The following is a 27,921-nucleotide window of genomic DNA, read 5'->3' as shown; positions in this document are numbered from 1 at the left end:
CTTTCTCCCTATTAATTGGACAGGCCTCTGTGCTCCAGCGAGCCTTCTCCCTGACATTTCTATCATCCCCGGAGATGAGCCCGTCCCTCTTCCTAGCCTTGACCTTATAACAGGACACCACCGGCGTGCTCTCCAAGTCATTCCCTTGCTTATAGGCTTGGGGAATACAACCGCTGTGGCCTCAGGCGGGGCGGGGATAGGGGTCGCTGTTGACACCTATAATAAGTTATCTCGTCAGTTAATTGATGATGTTCAAACCCTCTCTGGAACTGTTAATGATTTACAAGATCAAATTGATTCTTTAGCTGAGGTAGTTTTACAAAATCGCAGAGGGTTAGACCTATTAACTGCAGAACAGGGAGGGATCTGTTTAGCTTTACATGAATGGTGCTGCTTCTATGCCAACAAGTCTGGCATTGTCCGAGACAAAATCAAGAAATTACAAGAAGACCTCATCAAGCGAAGAAAAGAATTGTTCGAAAACCCGCTCTGGACTGGACTTAATGGACTCCTCCCTTACCTCCTCCCTGTCTTGGGCCCCCTTCTTTGCCTCCTTTTACTTATAACCTTCAGTCCCTGGGCGTTTTGCCATCTCACCAACCTAATTAAGAAACAAGTTGATGCCATCCTTTCTAAACCTATCCAAATTCATTATCAACGGCTGGCATCAAAGGACGCGGGAGAAGACTACTATGGCTCCCTCCCTATGGGGACGACATGATAACCAGAGGCATGTCTACCCTCTCCCTTTAAGGAGAACAGGGTATGAGCACCGGGGTGAGTGTGAAACAAAGTATTACAAGGGAAGGTCACAGAACTCTGACCTCCTCTGGGTTTCCCTGTGAGCACGCCTGGCTTGCATAGGGGTTGGTATCTAATCTATCAAAAATCAATTTCGGCTCTGCCCCTCCCCCCAAAAGATACCAAGAGCCAACGATGGTGGATTCAAAAAATCCACGGGGGAGCCAGGCCCCTACTCCCTCGCCCGGTTAATGCTCGCCTTCCCTTCTGTCTTTAAACAGAAAGGGAGGAGATGTCAGGAGCCATTTTTAACAATAGCCACCATTTTAACAAATAACAGCCATTTTATGTAAGCCTTTCTCTTCCTCCTCAGAAAAGCCCGTGCGCGCCAAGCCAACACCTCTCCCACCTCCTCTTCTCATACCACGCCACTATCACCCCACTGCTCTTCCGCCTATCATAAGCTGCCATACCCTGTGACAGCCCGCCCCTTCTTCACTATGTATATAAGCAATCGCCTGACAATAAAATTTTGAGGCTTGATCAGAATCTTGTCTTGCCTCCATTCTGTGTGTCTCCTGTCTCATCCTCTTTTCACCAGCCACAGGTAGTCCTCCTCGAGCCCACGTTCTTACTTGTCCCGCTGGACGGGACAGGATTTCTCTTCACAATCACACAAGCTAATTCCCCTAATAAATCCCCTCTCATATATTTATAACATATACAATTATTTCTGTCTCTCTGGAGACCCTGACTAATACAGATTTTGGTACCAGGAGTGATTATAGAGAGACAGACACTTAAAGATGAATTTCTTCAATTGGTTTAAGAGATTTAGACCCCAAAATGCTAACAGCTCAACTTCTAATAATACAGAGAGCACTGATAGTTCACAACATGAGCTGTTTGAAGAGATATACAAAATAGATCCATTTTATACTCCTGATTCACTGCTTATAAAAGGCAAGGGATTCAGTGATTCTATACATAATACCTTTCAGTATTTGTGGAAATCCAAGGAATATAGTGACTTTGGTTGGTTGTTCCTAGTATTTCTAGACAAAGTGAGCAAAGAAAAGGAAGAGCTCAGGGATGCAAATTCTCAGATCAAGCACCACGTAGATGACCTAAAAGTTTCTAAGAGTGCTCTAGGCCAGAATCTTCTCTACAGTACCCACAGGGCTGAAATTGACAAAAATCAAACACAAGCCCTCATCATAAGATTGGCTGAACTACAATGGCATTTGTATTATCAGCCTTGTGGGGTATCTATTATTAAAGTGAGTGCATTGATTGAGATCCTGCAAGTTGGGATGGGGACATGTGGGAAGACCTTGATGAGGTTGGGGACATGGAACTCCTAAATTTCATTTAGTCTTGTTTGCCAGAAATTGTTGCTTTTCCCCCCATGGATTTGTCACCCCACTTCCCATGGGTGATGGAGCTGCAAAGGATTACTCAAAACCCATCTCTTCTGAGCAGTGAGAAGCCCCAAAGTGGTTAACTTTCCTGGGACCCTCCAGTGAAAGACATCCCTTCCTTGGGAAATTAACCCCAAATTGGGGTTCTCTTCCTGCATTTATTTTTTAGACCAGGAAGTTACAGGAAGAGAACATAGGTGAGGTTACAGTTTAACAATATAGGCTGGTAACTTCCATTGAAACAAGTCAGATGACATTCCATTAGACAATTAAGTGATCCATCAACAAAAACTTGATCTTGCAAACATTCCCTTCTTACTGCAATTTCTCAGTATCTTTACATAACAATCAGCAACTAGTCTGTCCTTGAGCCAGCAACCTTGCTGTGCCACAAATCTTTATCTTACACCAGAGACTTCATAGCCTGAGGAAAATTTCCAGTCCTCTGCAAGGTCAATATTTGAAACTGCAAGGCTTTGGAAAACCAGGCCCTGTGAAGTACATTTGCTTTAATAATACTCTACAAGAAATGAACTCCCCATCCCCATCTCCAGAGTCAGTGGCTTTTCCACTTCTTCCTGGGGGCAATAACTCTGCACCACCTAAGGAAACAGTAATGGCTTCCCTTGAGGTACATGACCACAACCCATCTTTGATTCTAGATCTATAACTAGACTCAAGGCCCAGCAGGCCCCTAAAGATGAGGTACAAAGTGTAACCCATGATGAGGTGTGGTACACTCCAAAAAAAATCAATGAGTTTTCTACTTCATACAAGCAAATCAGTAGAATATGTATGGGAATGGATGTTAAGGATGTGGGATAATGGTGGAAGGAATATAAAATTGGATCAGGCCAAATTTCCTGATATAGGCCCACTAATCAGAAATTCTGCATTTAATGTTGTAGCTTGGGAAGTTGAGAAAGGTGCTGACAATTTGTTAGGTTGGTTGGCTGAAATATGCACCAGAAGATCCAGGAGAATGACAGTGGATTATTGCAAGCTTAACCAAGTGATGGCTCTAATTGCAGCTGCTGTACCAGATGTGGTTTCATTGCTTGAACAAATTAACACATCTCCAGCTACCTGGTGTGCAACTATTGATCTGGCAAATACCTTTTTATCCATTCCTGTCCATAAGACCTACCAGAAGCAATTTGCTTTCAGTTGGCAAGGTCAGAAATATACCTTCACTATTCTAACCTCAGGGATATATCAACTCTCCAGTCCTATGTTACAATTTAGTTTGCAGGGATCTTGATCACCTTTCCATTCCACAAGGCATTATACTGGTTCATTACATCCATGACATTATGCTGATTGGACCTAGGGAGCATGAAGTAGCAACTACTCTGGACTTATAATGGTAAGACATTTGCATGTCAGAGGATGGGAAATGAATCTGACTAAAATTCAGGGGCCTTCTACCTCAGTTAAATTTCTAGGGGTTCAATGTTGTGAGGCATGTCGAGATATCCCTTCTAAGGTGAAGGATAAGTTTTTGCATCTGGCCCCTCCTACAGCCAAGAAAGACGCACAATGGGCCTACTTGGATTTTAGAGGCAACACATTTCTCACTTGGGTGTGCTACTCTGGCCACTCTACCAAGTGACCTGAAAGGCTGCTAGTTTGTAGTGGGGCCCAGAACAGTAGAAGACTCTTCAACAGGTCCAGGCTGTTGTGCAATCTGCTCTGTCCCTTGGGCTATATGATGCAGCATACCCAATGATCCTTGAGGTGTCAGTGGCAGATAGGCATGCTATTTGGAGCCTTTGGCGGGCCCCTATAGGTGAATCACAGTGGAGACACTTAGGATTTTTGAGCAAGGCCCTGCCATCATCTGCAGATAACTACTCGCCTTTTGAAAAACAGCTCTTAGCCTGCTACTGGGCCTTGGTAGAAAATGAACACTTGACAATGAGCCACAAAGTTACCATGCCACCTGAGCTACCCATCATGAAGCAGGTGTTATCTGACCTAGCAAACTGTAAGTTTGGGGGTGCACAGCAGCACTCGATCATCAAATGGAAATGGCATATAAGTGATCGGGCCCAGCCTGGTCCTGAAGGCCCAAGTAGGTTACATGAAGTGGCCCAAATGCACATTGTTCCTACTCCTGCTGCACTGCCTTCTCTCCCACAGCCTGTACCTATGGTCTCATGAAGAGTTCCATGATCAGTTGACAAAGGAAGGGAAGGCTAGGGCCTGGATATAAATGGTTCTGCATGATATGTAGGCACCATCTAAAAGTGGAGAACTGTGGCACTACAGCCCCTTTCTGGGGCATCCCTGAAGGACTGTGGTGAGAGAAAACTTCTCAATGGGCAGAGCTTCAGGCAGTGCACCTGGTTGTGCACTTTGCTTGGAAGGAGAAATGGCCAGATGTGTGATTATATGGGCTGTAGCCAATGGTTTGGCTGGATGGTCAGGGACTTGGAAGGAACATGATTAGAAAATTGGTGAAAAGGAAATTTGGGGAAGAGATATGTGGATAGACCTTTCTGAGTGGGTAAAGGATGTGATGATATTTGTTCCCCATGTGAAGCCCATTAAAGGATGACCTCAGCAGTGGAGGACTTTAATAATCAGGTGGATAGTATGACCCTTCTTTCTATAGCCACCTTTGTCATCACCCAGTGTGCTCATGAGCAAAGTGGTAATGGTGGCAGGGATTGAGGTTATGCATCGGCTCAGCAACATGGACTTCTGTTCACCAACTCTGACCTGGCTACTGCAACTGCTGAGTTGCCCAATCTGCCAGCAGCAGAGACCAACAGTGAACACCCAATGTAGCACCACTGCATGGGCTAATCAGCCAGCTGCCTGGTGGCAGGTTGATTACACTGGACCACTTCCATCATGGAAGAGTCAAAATTTTGCCCTTAATGGAATAGACACTTTCTCTGGATATGGATTTGCCTTGCCAGCACTAAATGCTTCTGCCCAAACCGCCATCTGTGGACTCACAGAATGCCTTACTCACCATCATGGTATTACACACAGCATTGCTTCTGACCAAGGAGCTCACTTCATAGCCAAAGAAGTGAGTCAATGGGCTCATGCTCATGGAATTCACTGGTCTTACCATTTCCCCATCATCGTGTAGCAGCCTGTCTGATAAAACGGTGCAATGGCCTTTTGAAGTCACATTTACAGGGCCATCTAGGTGACAATACCCTGGAGAGCTGGGGCAAGGTTTTCCAGAAGGCTGTATATTCTCTAAATCAGTACCCAATAGATGGTACTGTTTCTCCCATAGCTGGGATTCACAGGTCCAGGAATCACGGGGTGGAAATGGAAGGGGTACCACTCACCATTAACCCTAGTGATCACAGGCAAAATTTTAGCTTCCTGTCCCTGTGACTTTATGTTCTGATGGCCTAGGGATCTTGGTTGCAGAGCGAGGAATGCTTCCATCAGGAGATACAGAAGTGATCCCATTAAACTTAAAATTAAGGCTACCACTTGGCTATTTTGGGATCCTCATGCCTCTGAGTCAACAGGCTACGAAAGGAGTTATGGTGTTGGCTGGGATAATTGACCCAGACTACCATGGGGTGGTTGGACTACTGCTTCACAACTGAGGTAAGGAAGATTATGTCTGGAATATAAGAGATCCCTTACAGCATCTCTTAGTACTACCATACCCTGTGATTAAGGCCAATAGAAAATTACGACCAAATTCAGGCAAGACTGTGAATGGCCCAGACTCTTCAGGGATGAAGGTTTGGGTCATTGCACCAGGTAAAGAAGCACAACCAGCTCAGGTGCTCACTTAAGGCAAAGGGAATACAGAATAGGTAGTAGAAGAAGGTAGTTATAAATACCAGCTTTGATCACATGACCATTTACAGAAACGAAGATTGTAATCATCCTCCCTTTTGTTAACAATATGTCTCTATGTATATACTGTACATATATTAAGCAATTATTTTTCTTGTTGTTCCTCTTATTTTTTTTTAATCATGTACCATGAGACTTATTGACTTTACATAAGTATTTAAATATTGTTAACTTTACATCATAGTATTTGCATTTAAGTCATGGGATAGCAAGAGAAGGGTAAATATCATTTAAGGACTTTACCCCCTCTTCTGGGAAAGGGATTAATGCATTTTCAGTTGTATGCAGGATAGTTGCATCATGTTAGGTGAAAGTATTATGTTATTGTCCAATCTGAAGATTAAGTATGACTTAAGGAGATAGTATGGACACCATGTTGAAAAGGGGTGGACTCGTGAAGGTTAATTCTAGGTGTTAACTTGGTTAGATTGAGGAATGCCAAAAAACCTGGTAAAGCTATCTTTTTAGGTGTGTCCATGTGGGTATTTCCAGAAGAGATTAGCATGAGATCCTAAGTGGGCTGGGTGGGAAAGATCCACCCTCTATGTGGGTGGGAAGCATCAAATCCACTGGGACCCTAAAGACAACAAAAAAATGGAGAAAGAAGGCAAATCTCTCTATCCACTGGAGCTGTTGTACACTCATCTCTCCTTTCTGTGGACATCAGAGCTCAAGGCTCATCAACTTTTGGGTTCTAAGACTTACACCAAGGACATCATCGGTTTCCCTGGTTTTGAGGCCTTTGGACTTGGACCGAACCACACTACTAGCAAACAGTTTGCAAATGGCCTGTTATGGGACTTCTCTTCACAATCACATGAGCTAATTCCCCTAATAAATCCCCTCTCATTTATTTATAACATATCCTATTGGTTTTGTCTCTCTGGAGAACCCTGACTAATACTTATGCTTCACTGGCATAAATCCCACTTGATCATAGTGAATGATTTTATTAATGTGCTGTTGGATTCGATTTGATAGTATGTTGTTGAGAATTTTTGCAGCTATGTTCATCAAGGATATTAGCCTGTAATTTTCTTGTTTTGTTGTGTTCTTGTCTGGTTTTAAAATCAGAGTAATGCTGGCCTTGTAAACAAAGTTGGGAAATATTCCCTCCTCTTCAACTTTCTGGAACAATCTGAGAATTGGTATTAGTTCTTTAAATGTTCCTTAAATGTACAATTCAGCAGTGAAGCCATCGGGTCCCGGGCTTTTCTTTGATGGAAGACTCGGTATTGCTGATAAAATTTTCTCACTCACTATTGGTCTGTTCACGTTTTCTATTTCTTCATAATTTAATCTTGGTAAATTGCAAGTATCCAGGAATTTATTATTTTCTTCTATGTTGTCAAATTTGTTAGCATACAGTTGCTCCTTGTAGTCTCTTATGATCCTTTGTATTTCTGTAACATTAGTTGTAATGTCTCCTTTTTCATTTCTTACTTTATTTGAGTCTACATGGGTGCTACATGGGTTCAGACTCTGAGGGCTCATTCTGTCTGCCATAAGCTCCAGGTCATGGTACTGCTGGTGTCCATGGGAAAGTGGTAGAATAAAGGTAGGGATTCAGGATGGAGGGAGTCAATTTCCACTGGCAGGGCAGAGCAGTTCTGTGTAGGCCTGATCGTGGAGACAGAGCTATTGTATAATCAGCTATTGAGCAGGGTGTAGGTGTGCATGGGTGCAGTAGAGTTGGGGAGTTCCATGGAGGCCTGATGTGGGAGGTAGAGATGCAGCCTGATCTGCTGTCAAGCAGGGTACAGGCATGCATGGATGCATCAGGGTCAGGCAGCTTTCTGGGCAGCCACTAGATCAACTATAGAGCCTCGAGCAAGCCTGCAGGGGTGCAGTAGGGCTGGACAGCTCTGTGGAGGCCTGCCTGGAAGAGGTGGGGCCTGGAGGAGGTGGGTCTGCTACCCAGTTGGCTGTCAGGCAGGGAGCAGGCATGCATAGGTGCAGCAGGGCCTGACAGTTGTGTGCAGGGCCACTAGATCAGCTGTTGGGCCTGGAGCAAGCCTACAGGTATGCAGCAGAGCCCAGAAGCTCTGTGGAGGCCTCCCAGGGGAAAGAAAAGCCCTGCCTGAGGGAGCAGGGTTCCATGGGTGTAGCAGACTGGCTGTCAGGCCAGCCTGGGAACCTGTGGGATCAGCAGGCAAGTGAGTTGTGCAGGGTAGGTGCATGCGAATGTGGTAGATCAGCCACTGATTGGCAGCTTCCTCACAGAGTAGGTCTGCCTGTTCTACTGGGTGTGGTGGGGAGGGGTGCTATATGGGTTCTGACTCTGAGGGCTCATTCTGTCTGCCATAAGCTCCAGATCATGGTACTGCTGGTGTCCATGGGAATGTGGTAGAATGAAGGTAGGGATTCAGGATGGAGGGAGTCAATTTCCACTGGCCCCCAAGCCAGGACACATTCTAACAGTGGGTTTGGTTTCAAGATTGTGCTGTGCAGTAGGCACTTAAGTCAGGAGGGTGAGGGTTGCTCTACCTGAGCTTCTACTATGAGGCTGTGTAGCTGCACAGACTCCCAGCTACTCTCCAAACTGGGTTTGGAGCCTGAGAGGACTGGAGATTCTCTTGTGGCATGAGTTGCTGAAGTTTGTGTCAGCAGTGGAAACAGCTGTGGTTTTCCAGCTTACCTTCTCTCCTGCAGAAAGACAATGTGGCAGAGGCAGAATGCCTTGCTCTGCTCTGTATGGTACTATCCTGGTCTTCTTTGCTACACAGGAATTTTTTCACTCCCTTGGTACTCTACAGTATACTTCTTCAGTCATTCTGGTCAAGATATAATTGTTTATTTGTTGTATTGGTCCCTTTTTTGTGGGGGGAGACAAGAGCCAGGCAACTGTAGTGGGCATCTTGCCTATATCTCTGGCTCAGTCCTTTGACAGTTTATAGCCCATACCATGCAGTTTTCAGACTGTTTATTCTATTCAAAAGAGTGTTATAATAACTTATTTGTTATTCTTCACAATTAGGCTTGCCTACAAAGTGACATTAAGTTTACCACCTCTTAAATATGCTCTTTTGGCTTACCCGGATTCCCATTCCTGGGCTTTTCCATCCATCTCTCAGTTGTGGTGTTGGCTCCTGACAACTTATGTCTGTCCTCTTCTCCAGGGGATTACTCTTGGCTAAAGGAAGATGCCTCATGCAGAGATGCCTGTGGAGTTAAGCCCTGCCATCCACACTATCTAAAGATCCCTGCATCACATTATACACAAAAATCCATTTTTCTTGACTTTTTCCCTACTGATACCCTCCCCCGCTTTGATGACACTGTCTAGCTGTATATGAGCTACACGTTGGTGTTAAATCAATATTTATTTATTTATTTATTTTATTAATATACTTTTTTTACATTCTATGACATTGCTGCAGAGCAGTTGGAAGGGAGGGGGAGAGGGGGAATAGGAAGGAAATGGGATGGTAGAAGGAAGGAGGAGGGGCAGGATTGAGGCCAGAGGCACCCCCCAGTTCCCACAGGGGAGACCAGGGGGCTTCCTTCAGTGGCTTGATCATTACCAGGCTGGGTGTAGATGTCAGGGGGCTGTAGAAAAAGGCCTCGCCCCCGACAACTCCAACTTGGGAACTCAGTGCTCTTCTTGCTGTGGCTCAGTGGTAATCACTGGGGTGGTTGTGCATGTAAGGAGTGTGGCCAAGGCCCTCAGCCCCCACCCTTGGGACTGGCTGCAGGTGTCAGGAGGCATGGCTGAGGCCCCCAACCTTCCCCTCTTTCTGACTTGGTAATCCAGGGTACTTCCAGTCCTTCTAGGTGTTATAAGTGTTCTTTGGTGAAATGAGACCTTTACTAGTTAATATCAAACTTTGTCTTTGGTTGTGGGTACTTTGTTCTTTTTTTTCAGTTCTGTATCGAATTATATGCTAATCCCACCACCAAAACTGTGCAATGAAACTAATTTGTTGTCGTATGCTTCTAAAATGGAGGAACTTCCTGTGGAGACCAGTACTTGTGCTGTGTGGTTGAGCTTAATTTCTGTTTTGCTGCTGATTCCTTAGGGAAGGATTTTTACGCAGCTCAGGTTTTAATGGTTGACTTTATTGGTATTTCCAGGTCTAGTGAGATCTGGTGCATATGGGTTGTGTGCAAACTCTGGTCTGGTCCTGATTCTTTTCATCAAATGGCACCCCATGCAATTCCATATTCCTAACCATTCCCCTCTGAGTGGTCCTACACTGATTGGGGGGCAGATCAGCTGTCCTTGTTGTGCCTCAGTGTTCCCCTGGTGGGCTCATCTCCCACGCTGCCCATGCTCCAAACACTTCCCATGGGATGGGCCATGCTCTGGTCCCTTGTGATGACTCACTGGCCTCTGAGTGACTCCTTCTTTTCAGTTGTGGCTCCTCACACCTATGTGGGTCTATGGGATCCCTGTCAGTAGTCCTGCTGGCCTGAGGGCCACCAAGGCCCTCTTCTCCCCTGCAGCCTCCAAGAAAATTCATCCAAAGGGCACAGCTGCAGCTTTTGCCAGCTCCTGCTCAGTGCGCTCAGCAGCTCCAGCCTGGAAGCAGCCCAGATTCAAAACGATGAGAGTAGTTTTTTCTTTCTCTCATTGTGGCTTCTCCCACCTTCATGTGCTCCATAGGTCTCTCCTCCTCTTCCCCTGAGCTCTAGCGGCCCCAGCTTTGCTGTCATTGCTTTATTATTGTTGTAAATTGGTTGATTTGTGGGAGAGAGTGACGCTGGAATCCATCTATTCTGCCAACTTGACTGGAAGTGACAAAAATCCGTTTTTGATTGATTAAATAGTAGGAAAGAATTTCTTAAACCAGTCATTAGAAGGTGCTAAATAGAAAATAACTAATGATAATTAGTAATCAGAAAAAAATTAAGCAATCCTATACAATAGTTTGCAGAAACATAAACAAATATTTAACATAAAAGGAACCACTGATGTAAAATAAACATATAAAATATAATTAACTTTAATTTGGTAAACTGGGAAATGAAAATTAAGACTACAGTGACATATTATTTTACCTGCTCTATATAGGCAACAATAAACCCTGATAATACCAAATGTTGGTGGCTATTCATCATATTCTTAATGAATATAACCACACTGAATAATATATATATGAAGTGTAATGTTTGTGTATCCTACAGATTAGCAATTCCACTCCTAATTACACCTGAAAAAAAAATCCTGTACATGTGCATCACAAGGGATATTCAATTTTATTCATAGTAACATTATTCACAATAGTTTCAGAAAGTTTAAATTTTTCCCCTGAAGGTCTGATAATTTAAAACAATTCATAAAAGACAGATTAACAGGAAAAGCAGAGCAAATTCTACCACATGCACACCTATGTGTGAGAGGCATGCAATGATGGTTGATGCTTAAATTCCCTTTTCATTGGGGAGAGGAGAGATGGGGGTTGGGGGGCACTGTAGGAGTAAATGATTACCAAGGGAAATGAATGAGCCCAAAGAACAATGACCTGTGACCAAGTTTCTGAGTTTTGGGGAAGCTGACATCACAGGTGAGGCTTCTCAAGCAAAGGCTGTCTTATTATGCAGATGACAATATCTTAAATGATCTCAGAGCTGCCCTCAGAAAAAAATAGATGGTGGACAAGGGAGGGGGCCCTCAGAGAAAGCCTGGCTGTTTATTTCACCAATGCAGATTTTCTCTATTGATTCGAATCTCCTCCACAAAAGGCAACTTTTCTGCTATTATTGTGTTTCCAGCCCCTCAGAATAGCCATCTTGAAATATGTCAATAAGTATATTTTGGGTGAGATATTCTGATTTCCTTTAATAGCAAATCTGGAACCATACCAGTGTCCTTTGACAGGTAAAGGGACAGATAATTTAAAATATTTATGTAATTTTGAATATTTTAATATCTGCAAAAGTCAATGAACCTCAGCTAATGAAATAATTATGTCATGAATCTTAGCAATATGATATTCAGTTTAAAAAATGAGTTGTAGAAGGATACATATATTATGGTACATTATGATAACAACGTTTTATAAAATAACAAAAGGTACAAGATCAAAAATATTTGTATTTAGGGATATATACCAACATAAAGATATAAAGAAATAAAAATAAAGAAAAGGCATGATTACACCAAAATTCTGAATGGTGATGTTAAACAGTGTAAGAGAATGGGATTGAGCATAATCACTTTGGGGAAAATGCATTAGTACTGGGAATATTATTTAATTTTTTTGGATAGTGGGTTCACAGCTATTTATTTTCTTATGCCTTTTAAGTCACATATATGTTATATGCATTATTTTGTATATATACATGTTCAATCAATGCAATTTTAGAAATCATAAGTATGAAAAAAATTAATAAATTTTTTAAGCAAAGTTCAAAGTTTGAGCCTTTTAAGTTGACTTGCTAATTTTCTGTTGCCACATGTATACAATAAGCTCTTAAATAAAAAGTAGTTCTCTGACAGGTTAATCATATATATTTTAAGAATTTCTGTACCAATGAGAATTTCCTATAAGAATTATTTTCACAGACTCCTACATTTTATGTCTCCTCAGAGTTTCTCTAGTTCAACCTCGTATTTTACAATTATGCACTCTGAGATGCAGAGAAATTTCAAGTGTAATGTAATGGTTGAAAATAAAAAAATTTTCCAAGTTGAAGAACATGGTACAACCCTTAATTTCCAACATTTGGCCTGAAAGATGTGATGGTTGCTTACTTTTGCCTTGAGGCTTGCTTTAAATGCCATTCAGATTGTGAGAGAGTGTAGTGCTTCAACATTAACTTAACAACTTTGGGATTTGCAGTTCTTTCAAGACCCTATCTTATAGACACTAACCTTTCCTGATTAAACAAAAAATAGCAGTGGTTTGAATTGTATTCTACTAGAAAGTATGTTTTATCACAGAACATTGTCTAATATATGAATTAATCTTTTAACCTGTTAACTTTTCAATTAACATTTGAAGTTATCCATTTACAAATTATTTTAAGTTAAAGTTATGTTGCAAAACATGGCATTAGGAAATTCAGACACAAAAGGGACTTTAGAAATGATTTAATCAAACTGCCTTATTATGTAGGCAATAAAATTGCATTAATGAGTAGTTCAATTATAAATAAATAGCAACAGACTTGAACTCAGACCTGATTTCTTAATTATGTATCCATAATTTTGACAATGAACCACATTGGTTTAAGTAATACTAGTTGAGAATTTTCTTACTTTTTAATTAGTTAATTAGATGACTATTCCTCATTTTCATTAAAATCATGTAAAGGGGATCATATTATATCGAACCATAATTCATTATTGGATAACTCTTCCTGTTTTCTAAAATATCCTACATTAAAAATAAAATAAAAACAATGTACTGTAGATGAATATTTATTGTGTACTAAACCAATTATAAAATAGTAATTAGATTTAAATCTAAATAAGACATGACATTATTAAAAATCAGAAACATTTTAGAATGACTAAATAAAGTACAAGTATATAATGGAATACCATGTAAACATTAAGTGGCATTTTTGAAAAGTAAATGACTAATATATAGAAGTGCACATTAGTGCATATGTAGTAGCCAATTAAAAACATAGTTCTATGTGAATATACATGAAGGAAAGACTGTGAATGGCGGCTTTGTTTAACATTTCTACTATCCCAAAACAGTTCACTGAGTTTTTATTGACTTTATGATAATGTTCCCCCCAAATCCAAATAATACATCAAAATAATGTTTATAATATCTTGAAGGGAAGTTTTAGAATGAGTTTCCCACATGCCATAAAACTTATTTCCTCAGAAATACTGGGATATACAACTGAAAACATTTATGGTAACAGTAATCAATTATCAAATTTCATACAAAAAATAAACATTTTGATGAAAACCTTTGGTTTCTAATTTAAGTAGGATCTAATCTCCTACCAAAAATATAAATGAAAATATAAAAGAAAAATATAAAATAAGTTTAAACAAAAGTATAAAATAAGTGAGAAAAGAAATAATTTCATTAAACACTCTGTGGACCCGATGGCTTCTGGGACGAAGGATACAACTGCCTCTAAGAGGGGCCTGAAAAGATGTCACTGAGCCAGTGCTTTGAGGTCTGGTCAGCAGACCGAATGATGAGGAGACTTGGAAACATTCTCCAGAAGGACGAAGATGATTGTGTTAATGGTTTCCTTTTCTTTTTGTTGTGTATTCCTTTTCAACCTTAAAAATTATTTGTTCTTACCTGGAGTTCCTCACCTTTCTTCGAAATACCTCACATACCACAAAACGCCATTTCAACCCTCAGCTGGTTTGGCATAAAGTAGAGCCATTGGAACTAATTTAGAAACTTTGCAAGTCATAGATGAATAACAAAAGGCTTTTCTATGCACCCAAATAAACAAGGAACCAAAATCATGAGCATTCCCTGGAACCTTAATAGTGGCAAATCCTTTTACTGGTGCCTTGTTTACTCCTTATCTGATTTCCCATAGTGAATGTGATCATATCTTCCTTCTCGTTTCAGTTCTCCAAAGCTGTCCCTGCTTTTCTCTTTCCGCATTCCACCTCTGATCTCGTTGAGATAAATGGGGTCTTCCAGCAAGAAATTCCTCAAGAGCTTTCCTTTCATCTCAGAATTTCTATGAAATAAATTGGGCAAATTTATTCTTTTTTTTTTTGATTAATAGAATTTTTTTTATTGTAACTTAGTTGATGGTACATTTCTGTGGAGTACAGAGTTGAATTTCATTACCCGTGTGCAATATGTGACGCTTAAATCAGCATAATTAGTATACTCAACATTATACAATGTGATCATTTTTCTTGGCCCTTTACCAATTCCTTTCCCCCCTTCCCCTTTCCCATCTCTGGTAACCTCATCTCAGTTCTGTTCTCTCCTTTCAAAATCTATTAATTTATATTTATTGTATACGATAATTGTGCGTACTCTGCCCAAGATTTTGGGTAAGTGGAATGAATTTTTTTTAGGACATACTTTTTAGAGCAGTTTTAGGTTCACAGCAAATTTGATCAGAAAGTACAAATATTTCCCATATACCCCCTGATTCACACATACATAGCCTCCCCCGTTATTAACATCCCCCACCAGAACGGTATATTTGTTACACTCGATGAACATCATTACTAGAAGCTGATACATCATTACTAGAAGTCCATAGTTTACATTAAGTTTCAGTGACATGTATCCACCATTACAGTATCATACAGAGCATTTTCACTGCCCTAAAAATCTTCTGTGCTCTGCCTATTCATCCCTCCCTCCCCCCAGCCCCTAGCAACTGCTGATCTTTTTATCTTCTCCATAGTTTTGCCTTTTCAAAAATGTCATAGACTTAGAATCATACAGTATGTAGCCTTTTCAAATTGGCTTCTTCCCTTAATAATATGCCTTTAAGTTTCCTCCATGTCTTTTCATGGCTTGATAACTCATTTCATTTTAGTGCTGAACAGTATTCTTGTGTCTGAATGCATCACAGCTTATTCATCAGTTCACCTCCTGCAACCTGTCTTGGTTGCTTCTATGTTTTGGCAATTATGAACAAAGCTGATATAAACATCCTTGTGTAGGTTTTTGTGTAGATATAGTTTTCAACTCTTTTATGTAAATACCAAGGAGCACAATTTCTGAATTGTATGGTAAGAATATGTTTAAGAAATGCTTTTTGTATATTCTGGTGCCAATAGAGGTAGAAGGAAAAAGCAACCCAAAAGAAGAAACTAGTAATTCCCTGGGGTGGAGAGATCAGGAATGGGTGCATAGGCTTCTGAGTAAAATCTTAAAGGACAAATGGCACTTGCCAGTGTTTGCCCTAATTTGCAGCCTTTATTTGCCTCTAGTTTGTCCATATTGAAGACCAGGGTCCCAATAAAAGTTAAAGCACCCATTCCCTCATGTTTTTCTTTCACTAATGTACTAGCATTTCATACCGTAGCTCCCTTTAGTCGCTAACTTGCTTGGACTTTTTAAAAATTTATGTTTCCTTCTTTAGATTGGCACAACTGGCACTACACCTATAAATGATAGTTGTTACTATTCCTGCTAGCATGTCTTCTACCCCTTATATTGGTCTCCTCTAGACCCACATGCCCCAGTTCCGAGGCCATGTACCCTGCTTGCCTCTCCTCAAATTCCCAAAGAATCTGGGGATGAAGATTCTACATTTCTCTGAGAGGGATGGTAACATGAGCAAAGAATATTACAAGTAGTAAAAAAGCACAAGGCATGAAGACTTGAAGAAGCCTAATGTCTTGGGGTACTTGCATGTGTTTTGATTGATACTGGCAAAACAGAGCTGCAAAAGCTGAAACAGCAGCTTGATCAGATTGTGAGGGCCTTGCATACTCTGTTTTAGTCTGCATGAGTGAGAAGGCTTGGAAAATACAGGAAGCACAAAGTTGACAACTATATTAATTAATACAGATCAAGTCCTGAGCTAAGACCTTCATAGGTTAGTTATCATGGAATCCACACAGCATCCTAGGATTTGAGGTTGGTGGGTCAGTGTTATTACACTGTCAGTTTTTTTTCTTTATTTTTATACAGAAGAGAAATTTAGAATCAAATAACTTGCCTAAGCTCACTAGACATTAAATGTAAGAGCCAAGAACTTGAAACAAATTTCTCTGAATATTATTTACTTCTGTTTTCTCATATTTTAATTTATTGACGGGGCAAAGCCTCATAAATTCTCTACATTGTTATAGAATAAGGTAAATGTTTATGATTTCAATGAAATATTCCATTTTACTACTGCCATCAGCAACTCCATAGATGAATTTTACTTAAAAGTAACTTTACAATATATAAGGGTACTTCAAAAAGTTCAAGGAAAATTAGAATTAAAAGATACTATGAATCTTTCCATGAACTTTTTGAAGTACCTTGTATATACTTAACATGTTATAATTGTATAATATATTAATATATACAATATAATATCTAACTTATGTTTTAATCTAAGTATATACACTTACATACTGTTATGTAATTCTATTAGATATTGTAAATTAATGATGTTTGCAAAATACTTCAAATTGATATATTAAAATAAGATTCAGTATCAAAACAACAAGTGTTTTTAAAAATTGTGTATTCTATATCAATACACTTTTTATTGCCCACAATTTTTTAATTTATTTTTATTTTTATTGTTATAAGGTACAGAGAATACAGTATTTACAATTTAAGTTCAGTGACTTTAAGTACACGAACACTGTTCTGCAACCATCACCACCATTCCTCTCCAGAATTTTTCTCATATTTCCAAACTGAAACTGTACCCAATAAACAATAACTCCCCATTTCTTCTCCCCCCAGGCCCTAGTACTGCCATTCTACTTTCTGTCTTTGCAATGTTGATTACTCTAGATATGGCTTATAAGTATACCAATGCAATAGTTGTCCTTTTTTAACTAGCCAGTACTGATTTTCACTTAGTATGTCTTCAAGGTTCATCCATGTTGTAGCATGTGTCAGAATTTTCTTCCTTTTTGTGTTTGAATAATATCCCATTGTATGTACATATCACATTTTGTTTATCCATTTGTTTGTTGATGGACACTTGGGTTACTTTCACCTTTTGGCTATTGGAAGTAATGCTGCTACTGCTATAAACATGGGTATACAGATATAATTTGAGTCCCTCTTTCAATTATTTTAGGTATATGTCCAGAAGCAGAATTGCTAGAATAAATACAATTTAAAAGTAAAAAAAAAAAAAAAAAAACACAAAAGCAAAAGCATAGCCTACATTTTAAAGCACTTTATTTTATATTTCAAGTAGCACTTAGTATCTATTTAAAAAATAATCAAATGATATTAGAAATAGTTTTTATGGGGCTGACCCCATGGCTCACTCAAGAGAGTGTGGCGCTGGGAGCTCAGCGGCGGCCCGCCACGGGTTCGGATCCTATATAGGGATGGCCGGTGCGCTCACTGGCTGAGCGTGGTGCAGATGACACCAAGCCATGGGTTGCCATCCCCTTACTGGTCACAAAAATAAAATAAAATAAAATAAAATAAAAAAAGAAATAGTTTTTATGTGAAAGAAGAAATATATGAATTCAATCATTAATTGTCTGAGGAAACAGGTTTCTGCATATGTAGGACATGTTTTTCTGTATATATTTTCTCGTGTATTTAAAATATTACTTTTTCCTTTTCCTTTGTGCACCAAGCAATTTACTTTATAATTATCTGAAACACATTTTGGGCTATAATTCTCAAATAGCTCATAGTCTCTAGAATTAGAGAATGAATAAAAAAAAAATTCCACCTGAATAGCATAAAAGGTATTTCCATATGTAAATACTATTTATGGAAAGAATCCTAAGAAATTATCTGCTGTGAACAGGAAGTGTGAACTGTTAAGACTAGAGAACTTCCTACATGGCTGCAGGTTACCCCCAATGTCTTCTTAATTGATCTCATTTACATGTAAAATCTAAAAAGTCAAACTTAGAAGTAGAGAGTATAATGATGGTTACCAGAAGCCAGTGGAGGGTGAAGAATGGGGAAAGGGGAAATGTTGACCAAAATGTACAAACATTCAGATAGAAGGAATAAGATTTAGTGATCTACTTCACAGAATGGTAATTATAGTAAATAATAATCCACCGTATATTTCAAAATTCCTGAAAGAGTAGATTTAAATGTTTTCACCACAAAAAAGTGACAACTATGTGAAGTGATAGATATGTTAATTAGCTTGATTCAATCATTTCACAATGTAAACATTTATCAGAACATCACATTGTTTTCCTCATAAATATATGCAATCATTATTTACCAATTAAAATAAAATTTAAAGAAATGAAATCAATGTAAAATAAGAAAAAGTAGTTTGAGAAATTAGGGTATGTCTCTTATGACACACACTTTAAGTAATAAACATTTAAACTGAAGCTGAATAATAAGAATGTGTTGGTTGGTGTTTAATTCAGCACAACCCAAATTCAGGGGTGGCCTTTAATAGCCAAAGTGAGTTTCTGATTTTTCACCCAAATCTCCTAACTCTAACACTATTCCCAATTAGCAGTCTGACATCTGAGTAAAGATTGAGACATTCATTCATTCATTTATTTATTTATTCAACAAATATTTGTTGGGTGTCTATTGTGTGCTAAGCATCACTCTAAGCACTTGAAGACTGTTTGCATGATGTTATTGAGTCTGAAATGCCAAGGGAAAAGAATGAAGAAAAGTGAACTGAGCCTAAAGGAATTATGGATACCATAAAATGTACCAATATATGCCTTATGGAAGTTTAGAAAAAGAAAAGAGAGAGAGAGAGAGAGAGAGAGGAAGGGGCAGAGAAGTTATTTGAAGAAATAATTGCTTTAATCTTCTCAAATATGAGGAAAGATATGGATATACAAATGGAAAATCTTAACAAACTCTCAGTAGAATAATCCCAAAGAAAACCTGTGTGATATATATTATAATCACATGGTCAAAAGCCAAAGACAAAAAGGGAATCTTGAAAGAAGCAAGAGAAAAGTAACTCATTCATACAACAGATCCTCTATAAGGTTAACAGCAGATTTTTCAGCAGAAAACTTTTTATACCATAAGGCAGAGTGAAGATATATTTAAAGTGCTAAAAGAAAAAAAATGAGGGAGAAATTAAGATAGCCCCAGGAAAAAGAAAAGATGAGAGAGCTCATTACCAATAGTCTTGCACTATAAAAAAATGCTAAAAGGCCTTCTTCAAGCTGAAATAAAAACCATACAAAAATATAAAGGTCTTTGGCAAAGGTAAATTTATGGACAAATATTTTTTAAAAATGGGATTATTGTAATTTTTGTTTATAACCTCATCTTTTATTTTCTACAGAACTTAAAACACAAATACATAAAAATATTATAGACCTATCTTAGTGGGACATAATATGTTAAGATGTTATTTCTGACATCAATAACACAGGGAGGGTGAGGCAAAGATGTAAAGGACAGCAGTTTTTGTATGTGATTGAAATCTAGTTGGTACCAATTTAAGATAGATTCTAATAACATTTAGATGTGATATATAATCCTTATGATAATCACAAAGGATAAATATATGTATATATATACACACACATAGTGTATGTGCACAAAAGGAAATGAGAATGAAATCAAAGTGTGTCACTACAAAAAATCAACTAAACGCAAAAGAAGGCAGTAATGAAGGAAACAAGGGACAAAATAGCTGAGACATACAGAAAACAAATAACAAAACAAAAAAGTGCTTCTCCGTTAGTAATGAATTTAAATGTAGATGAATTAAACTCCCTAATCCAAAAACATAGATTGCAGAATGGATTAAAAAAACAGGATCCAACTATGCGCTATCTACAAGAGACACACATTAGATATAAAGACATGCATAGTTTAAAAGTTAAAAGGTTGAAAAAGATATTCCATACAAATAATAACCAAAGAGAACAGGGGTGGCTATACTAATATCAGACAAAACATATAAGTCCAAGAGAGACAAAAGAGACACAAAAGAGGACACTGTATAATGCTACAAGAGACAAAAGAGGACACATTATAATAATAAAAGCATCAATTCAAGAATAACCATTATAGACATAAATGCACCAATATTAGAGTTCCTAAATATATGAAGCAAACATTGACAAAATCAAGTGAATAAACAGATAACTCTACAATCATAGTGGGAGACTCCAAAAAACCACTTTTAATAATGGCTAGAAAAACTAAACAGAAGATTAATAAGGGGATAGAGGACTTGAATAAGATCTAACAAGCATAAAGAAAACATTCTACCCAACAACAGCAAAATACAAATTTTCTCAAGTGCACATGGAACATTATCCAGGATATACAATATAATAGGCGAAAAAACAAATCTTAATGAATTTTAAGGACTGAAATAATGCAAAGTATCTTTTCTGATCACGGTGGAATAAAACCAGAATTTAGCAGCAGAAGGAAAACTAAAAAAGTCCCCAAATATGTGGAAATTAAACAACACCCTCTTAAACAATATGGTTCAAAGAAGGAGTCAAAAAGAAAATTAGAAAACATCTTGAGTCGGATGAAAATAAAAACACAGCATGTCAAAACTTGTGGGATATGGTGAGAACAGTGCTGAGGGAAACTTACAGCTGTAAGCATTTACATTAAAGAAGAAAGGTCTCAAATGAATAATCTAATTTTATAACTTAAGTAACTATAAAAGAATAACGAACTAAATCAAAAGCTAGCAGAAGAAAATAATAAGGACTAGAACAGAGATAAATAAAATTGAAAATAGAAAAAAGTGACAATGAACAAAACTAAGAGTTGGTTCTTCAAAAAGATCACACAAAATGACAAATCTTTAGTTAGAATGACTAAGATAAAAAGAATATGCAAACAACTAAGATCAGCAGTCAAAGAGAAGACATTGCTACCTGTCTTGGAGAGAAATAAAAAAGATTATGAAAGAGTACTATAAACAATTGTTTGCCAATGAATTGGATAAGCAAAATGAAATAGACAAATTCCTAGAAAAATGCAACCCAGCAAGATCAAATCACTAAGAAATAGATAATCTTAGTATTAAGGTGACTCAGTCAGTAATGAAAAATCTCCAAACAAAGAAAAGCCCAAGACCAGATGGCTTCACTGGTGAGTTCTACCAAAGATTTAAAGAAGAATTAACATGACTTTTTCTCAAAGTCTTTCAAAAAATAGAGGAGTGAACACTCCACCTCATTTAAGAAACCAGCATTACCCTGACACCAAAAGCAGACAACACATTACAAAAAAAGAACACTGAAGACTACTATTCTTGATACACTATATTCAAGAGGTAATTATTTCTGGAATGAAAGAATTGTTCTATGTACAAAAATCAGTCAATGTAATTTTCCGTATTAACAGAATGAAGGGGAAAAAAACACACGATCATCTCAATTGATGCAGAAAAAGTATCTGGCAAAATTCAACATCCTTCCATGATTAAAAAAAATCTATGAACTAGGAATAGAAGGAAACTTCCTCAACAAGATAAAGACCATATATGAAAAACCCATAATTGACATCATAACCAATGGTGAAAGAGTGGAAGCTCTCCCGAAGATCAGGAACAAGAGGATGCCCACTTTTGCTACTACTATTCAATGTTGTAGTGTAGATCCTAGTCAGATCAATTACTCAAGAAAAATAAATGAATAAAAGGCATCCAAATTGGAAAAAAAAGAAGTAAAATTATCTCTGTTCTCAGATGACGTGATCTTATATGTAGAAGGCTCTAAAGATTCCACAAGAACTTTGAGTTAGTAAATTCAACAAAGTCACAGATATGCAATTAACATTCAAAAAGTAAGTTGTGTTTTTATACACTAACAGTAGAGAATCCAAAAAGGAAATTAATAAAACAATTCCATTTACGATAGCATCAAAATGAACAAAATGCCTAAAAATAAACTTAACCAGGGTGGCAAAAGGCTTGTAGAGTAAAAACTACAAAACTTTGCTGAATGAAATTAAAGAAGACACATATAAATGGAAAGACAACCCATGCTTATAGATTAGAAGACAATATTGTTAAGATGCCAATACAACCCAAAGTGTTTCCCAGATTCAATGAAATTCCCATCAAATCCCAATATTTTTTTTTTTTTTTTTGGCAGCTGGCTAGTGTGGGGATCCGAACCCATGATCTCAGTGTTATCAGGCTGCACTCTAAACAACTGAGCTAACTGGCCAGCCCCGCAATGATGTTTTTTGTAGAAATAGAAAAATATCCATCTCAACATATATATGGAATCTGAACAGACTTACAATAGACACAGCAATCTTAAAAAAAACAGAAAAAAAATTGAGATCTCACATTTTATGATTTTAAAACTTACCATAAACTTAGGGGAATCAAAACAGTATGTTACTGGTATTGGCATAATGGCAGACATATAGACCAGTGGGATAGATTAGAGAGACCATAAATTAACCCTCCTATACAAGGTTAAATGTTTTTGTTTTTTTTGTTTTAACAGGAAAGCCAAAACCATTCAAAGGGAAAAGGACAGTCTTTTCAACAAATTGGGTTGGGAAAACTGGACTCCCACAGACTGAAGAAAACAAAAAAAAGGAGTTAATGGAAAATTGGATATAAAAGATAATACAAATCTTCCCATGGACTTTTTGAAGAACCTTTGTATAAAACTATAAAATTCTTCAAAATAAAATAGGGAATAACTTCATGGGATTTGGCAATGACTTCTTGCATATGATACCAAAAGCACAGGCCACAAAAGAAAGAAACAGATAAGTTGAACACCATCAGGACTAGAAATGTTTGTGTACCTAAAGAAAGTATCAATAGAGTGAAAAGGCAACCTATGGAATGGGAGAAAATATTTGCTGGTCATATATCTGGTAAAGATTTGATATCCAGAATATGAATACATACACATACACACACACACACATATATATCCATGATGTAAGAAGGGAACTAAAATCTTTCTTTGTAGTTCACAATTCTTCGTTAGGTTTTCATTAATGATTCTGTATAAAACTGTTCCTTCATATAGCATTTATGCATACAGACATCTATAAACCACCAGTCATATTCAGGGCTGTATTTTTCTATGCCATTTTTCATTGCTTAGAGAAGCTCAGGTGAGATGTAGTCAGGTGTGTCAATGACCACAGAAGACTGAAGGGTTTCTTCATCATTTATCTTCAATCATGACAAGAGTCAAGGAAATATGACCTTTCAAATTCAAAAGAACATTGTCAGGTTTAATGTCTCTGTATATAATGAAGCTGATGAATGGATCTATGGCCAACACCATTTCACCAATGTAGAATCTTGCTATATTATTTAGAAAGTTGCCTTCAGATTTACTAACCAATGTCAGTAAATTACTATTCCAATCTAATGCATTACCAAGAACAAGTGCTTTCCATCTTGAAAGTATAAACATTCTAAGCATCTTGAAAAATTATTTTCAAGATGTAAAGCGTAGTAATAATGAAGTGATCCACTGATGATCTTGATTCACCAACACATCAAGTTCTCCTTGGAAATGAGAATTCTTTGCTTTTTAAAGCATTTTCCACTTGATGAGGATTTTCATTGCATAAATTTGTTTAGTATTCTTCATTTTGATAGCGGTCTTACAGCACCACTTCTGATTAATTTTGTCAGTATTCTTGTTGAAGCTGCATTTCCTTCATAAACCGCCTAAATAGTTTGGTTCTCTCAAGAAAATTGTCACATGTGAGAAACTTGGCCACATGCTTGTTGCAGCACAGGGTCAACTGGCCATACATAGTGTACAGACAGAAGTGTACATCAACCAGGATCTGTATGCTCAGGGTGCTCTCTACAAATATTAGTCAAAATTGTTCTTTGAGGGATACTTGTCTATTCTCCCTGCTTATTGTTTATTAATTCAGTCTTGAATATAACTGTGGACTCTGATATTTATTTTATGTGATTGATTATAATCCTATATTACTTCATTTTGTTGCTCAAATTGTTCCAGCTTTGGCCAATGTAAATTCTTTCTGCTGGTTCCTATGTTCTTTTGCAAAATTCTCACCTTTGTGGTTACTTTTGAATTCTATCACTACAAGATGCTCCATGATTATCTTGCATATTCCTTTTCCTATTATTAATATCAGCCATTTCTCTAAGAAGCTCTGGTTCTTTTACTGAAAAATGGTATTATTTATTGGAGAATAGTATCTAGGTGTCTTCATTGCTACTGGGGTGTCAATGATTTTAAGACCTGTCAGCTGACAGAGCAAGGAAATATATATGTATATGTATATTAACCTCTGCATATGCACCTACTTATAAATATTTCTGTATGTATACATCTGTTTCTATATAAGCTAAATATGAGTTCTTTCTGATATATCCAATTCTAATCCAGTACCATATGGCTCATTCTAGCCTTCCCCCCTTGCCTGTCTGTAACCACTCACTACGACAGTGAGAAACCCGGATCTATCATCCGCCATCCATTTACTTGTTAAATTCAGTTTACATGTAAAGTGCTTTCAGTATTGCTAACCTGTAACACCATGGGAAACAATTTTAAAACCCATGATCTTATTGCTGTCACATAATCATTTTATTAAGAAAATTGTATAAAATTATATTTAAGTTGTGATATGCTTTGTGGTATAAAATTTATTACATGTATACTAAAAGTTCAATGTTTTAATAGAGGCTAATGAACCACACATGATGTTCTAAATGAAAGGCAAATTAGAAACATACAGTAAGATTAGCATAGGGACTAAAATCAGGGCTGGTGATCAGCTGGCACACAATGGCAAATCCTCCCCAGGGGATAAAATCTTGACATATTTCTTTGATAGTTGATAACCAGCCAGCCACTGACCAAGTGTCAACATGGTGCTTGAGCTGCTTCAAACACTCTCTCTGGACCTTGGACTTATTCAAGACATAGTAACTAAAAGGTTAAGGCCTGGCGCAACAGGGGTTTTTCAGGATCCAGTGCTATTTATCTATAGCTTTCAAAAGAAAGGAATCATTGGCATTGAAAGTTAAATATTTTAATATCACCCTTTTTACCACATTATTTTTTTTCCACGTGATTTGGATACACATGATTGTGTATCCAAAGAAAATAGTTATTGTCATTCTATTGACATCCAATGCAGTGGTCCTGCATGTTTATGATTGCAAATATAATTGCACAAGAGCTTCAATGTCATTAGTGGAAAAGCTGCCACTGAAAATTTTCCTTTATAAGTTGCTTGGCATATGAACTCCTGGATGGTGCCTGATTTAGTTGCCTACTCAAAACCCATAACAATCAGTGGTTTTCCTAATCAAGGGCAAGATATGGTTTAGCAGATTTTTTTCCTTTTCTTAAAAAATATTAGGCATAATTTGTTTACTATTGAAAAGTTGCTGGTATTAAAAAGTTGGATTATCAACGCTTTCTGACTTACAAGCAGGTACAAAAAAAGGACCATGCATATACAGAAAATTTTATATGTGAGTTAGGAAAGAGTTTAAATGATAAACAATTAAATTATAATTTATACCTCACTCATTGATAGGTATGAATCATTCCATTATAATTTTAAAGCTAAAGCAATACTTGATCTTTCTCGTAAATGTACTAAACATTTTCTGATGAAAAACATGTCTTAAATGTGTATAGCTGATGTTTAAACTGAGAATGTGAAACTCACAACTGTATTAAGTGTTTTCTTATAGTGCAGTAACATTTTGTCATCCTTGTATCGAATCATAAAATCTTTTGATATATAAGCCTTGTTATGCTTCTCTCATTAGTATGGTGAGGAATTGCCACTTACTTAAATGGAAGTTTTACTGTTAAAAGGATGTACAGTAGTTCTGGTATCTATAATTAACAATAATTAATTGTATGTTATCAAATGCTTAGAAGAGAGGACATCAAATGTTCTCATCACAAAGAAATGATTAAGTTTTGCAATGATGAATATGCTAATTATTCTGATTTGATCATCACACATTATACATGTATTAACATATAATTCTGTGTGCCTTAAATGTGTACAATCAATATGTTTCAATTAAAATAAACAAACAAATAAATAAATGAACAAAAAACTCTGGAAATGAGGAATAAATGGAAATTGATTCTATTTTTACTCATTATATGAGGGTACTTTGAAAACTTCATGGAAAAATAGAATTAAAAGATAATATGTATCTTTCCATGAACTTTTTGAAGTATCCTCATACAGTTACGTACTTGTGAAGGTTGCACCTGGGCACAGTGGGTCAGCTTCTAGTATTTGTAAAGTAATTTGCATATGCCTCTTAATGTTTTGGAAAGAGATAGGAACCTGCATCATATAGAGGAGACCATTAGAGAATGAATCAGACCCAGAGACAAACCAGTTGGAGATATTAGCCTGTAGTTTTCTCTTTTGTTGTTGTATCTCAGTCTGGTTTTGGAATCAAGGAGACACTGCCTTCATAGAATGAATTTGGGAGAATGGCCTCTGTTTTATTTTTTTGGAATAGTATTAGTATTAATTCCTCTCTGTAGGTTTAGTAGAATTCAGCAGGAAAGTAATCTGGCCCTTGGTTTTTCTTTATTGGGAGGCTGCTGATTACCATTTCTATCTGTGAGTTATTGGCTTGTTCAGGTTTTTTATGTCTTCTGGGTTCAGTCTTGGTACTTTGCATGTGTCCAGAAATTTATCCACTTTGTCCAAGTTTTCAAATTTGTTGGCATATAGTTCTTTATAGTAGTCTTTAATGATTCTTTGTATTTCTGTAATATCAGTTGCAATATCTATTGTTTCATTTCTGAATTTTGTTATTTGGGTCTTCTCTCCTCTTTTGTAGTTAGGCTTAGCTATCGGTTTGTTTACTTTTTTTATCTTCTCAGAAAAATAACTTTTGTTTCATTGACCTTTTGTATCATTTGTTGGGTTTCTATTTCATTTAGTTCTGCTCTGATCTTATTTCTTTCCATCTACAAATTTTGAGGTTCTATTGCTCTTGTTTTTCTAGTTTTTTGAGGTGTAGCATTAGGTTGTTTTTTGAAATCTTTCTATTATTTTGATATAAGCTTTTATTGCAATCAACTTTCCTCTGAGTAGTGCTTTTGCAGTATCCCACAGGTTTTGGTAAGATGTGTCTTGATTTTCATTAGTATCAAGAAGGGAATGTGTGGTGTACCACAGGCCTCAATCCCCCCTCCTTCCTCCTTCTTCCATTCCATTTCCTTCCCCTTTCAACTCTCCCCCTCCCTCCCAACTGCTCTGCAACATCATAGAATGTAAAAAAACTAATAATTAATAAAAAGAGAAAAACAAGAAAAATTTTGATTTCTTGTTTAATTTCTTCTTCTACCCATAGGTCAATCAGGAGCATGTTGTTGAATTTCTATATATCTGTATAGTTTCCAGAGTTTTGTTTGTTATTAATT

At 37.4% G+C, this 27,921-nt stretch overlaps 1 protein-coding gene across 1 annotated transcript in view; it reads right to left on the bottom strand.

Moving 5' to 3' along the window:
• The window catches only part of LOC134367978 (cilia- and flagella-associated protein 47-like), a 1,412,159-nt gene that overhangs the window by 484,591 nt on the left and 899,647 nt on the right, over window positions 1-27,921 (bottom strand).

This window comes from Cynocephalus volans, chromosome X (assembly GCF_027409185.1).
Source record: "Cynocephalus volans isolate mCynVol1 chromosome X, mCynVol1.pri, whole genome shotgun sequence".
In the NCBI taxonomy this organism is placed as follows: domain Eukaryota; kingdom Metazoa; phylum Chordata; class Mammalia; order Dermoptera; family Cynocephalidae; genus Cynocephalus; species Cynocephalus volans.
This window is presented reverse-complemented; position numbering and strand designations above follow the sequence as displayed.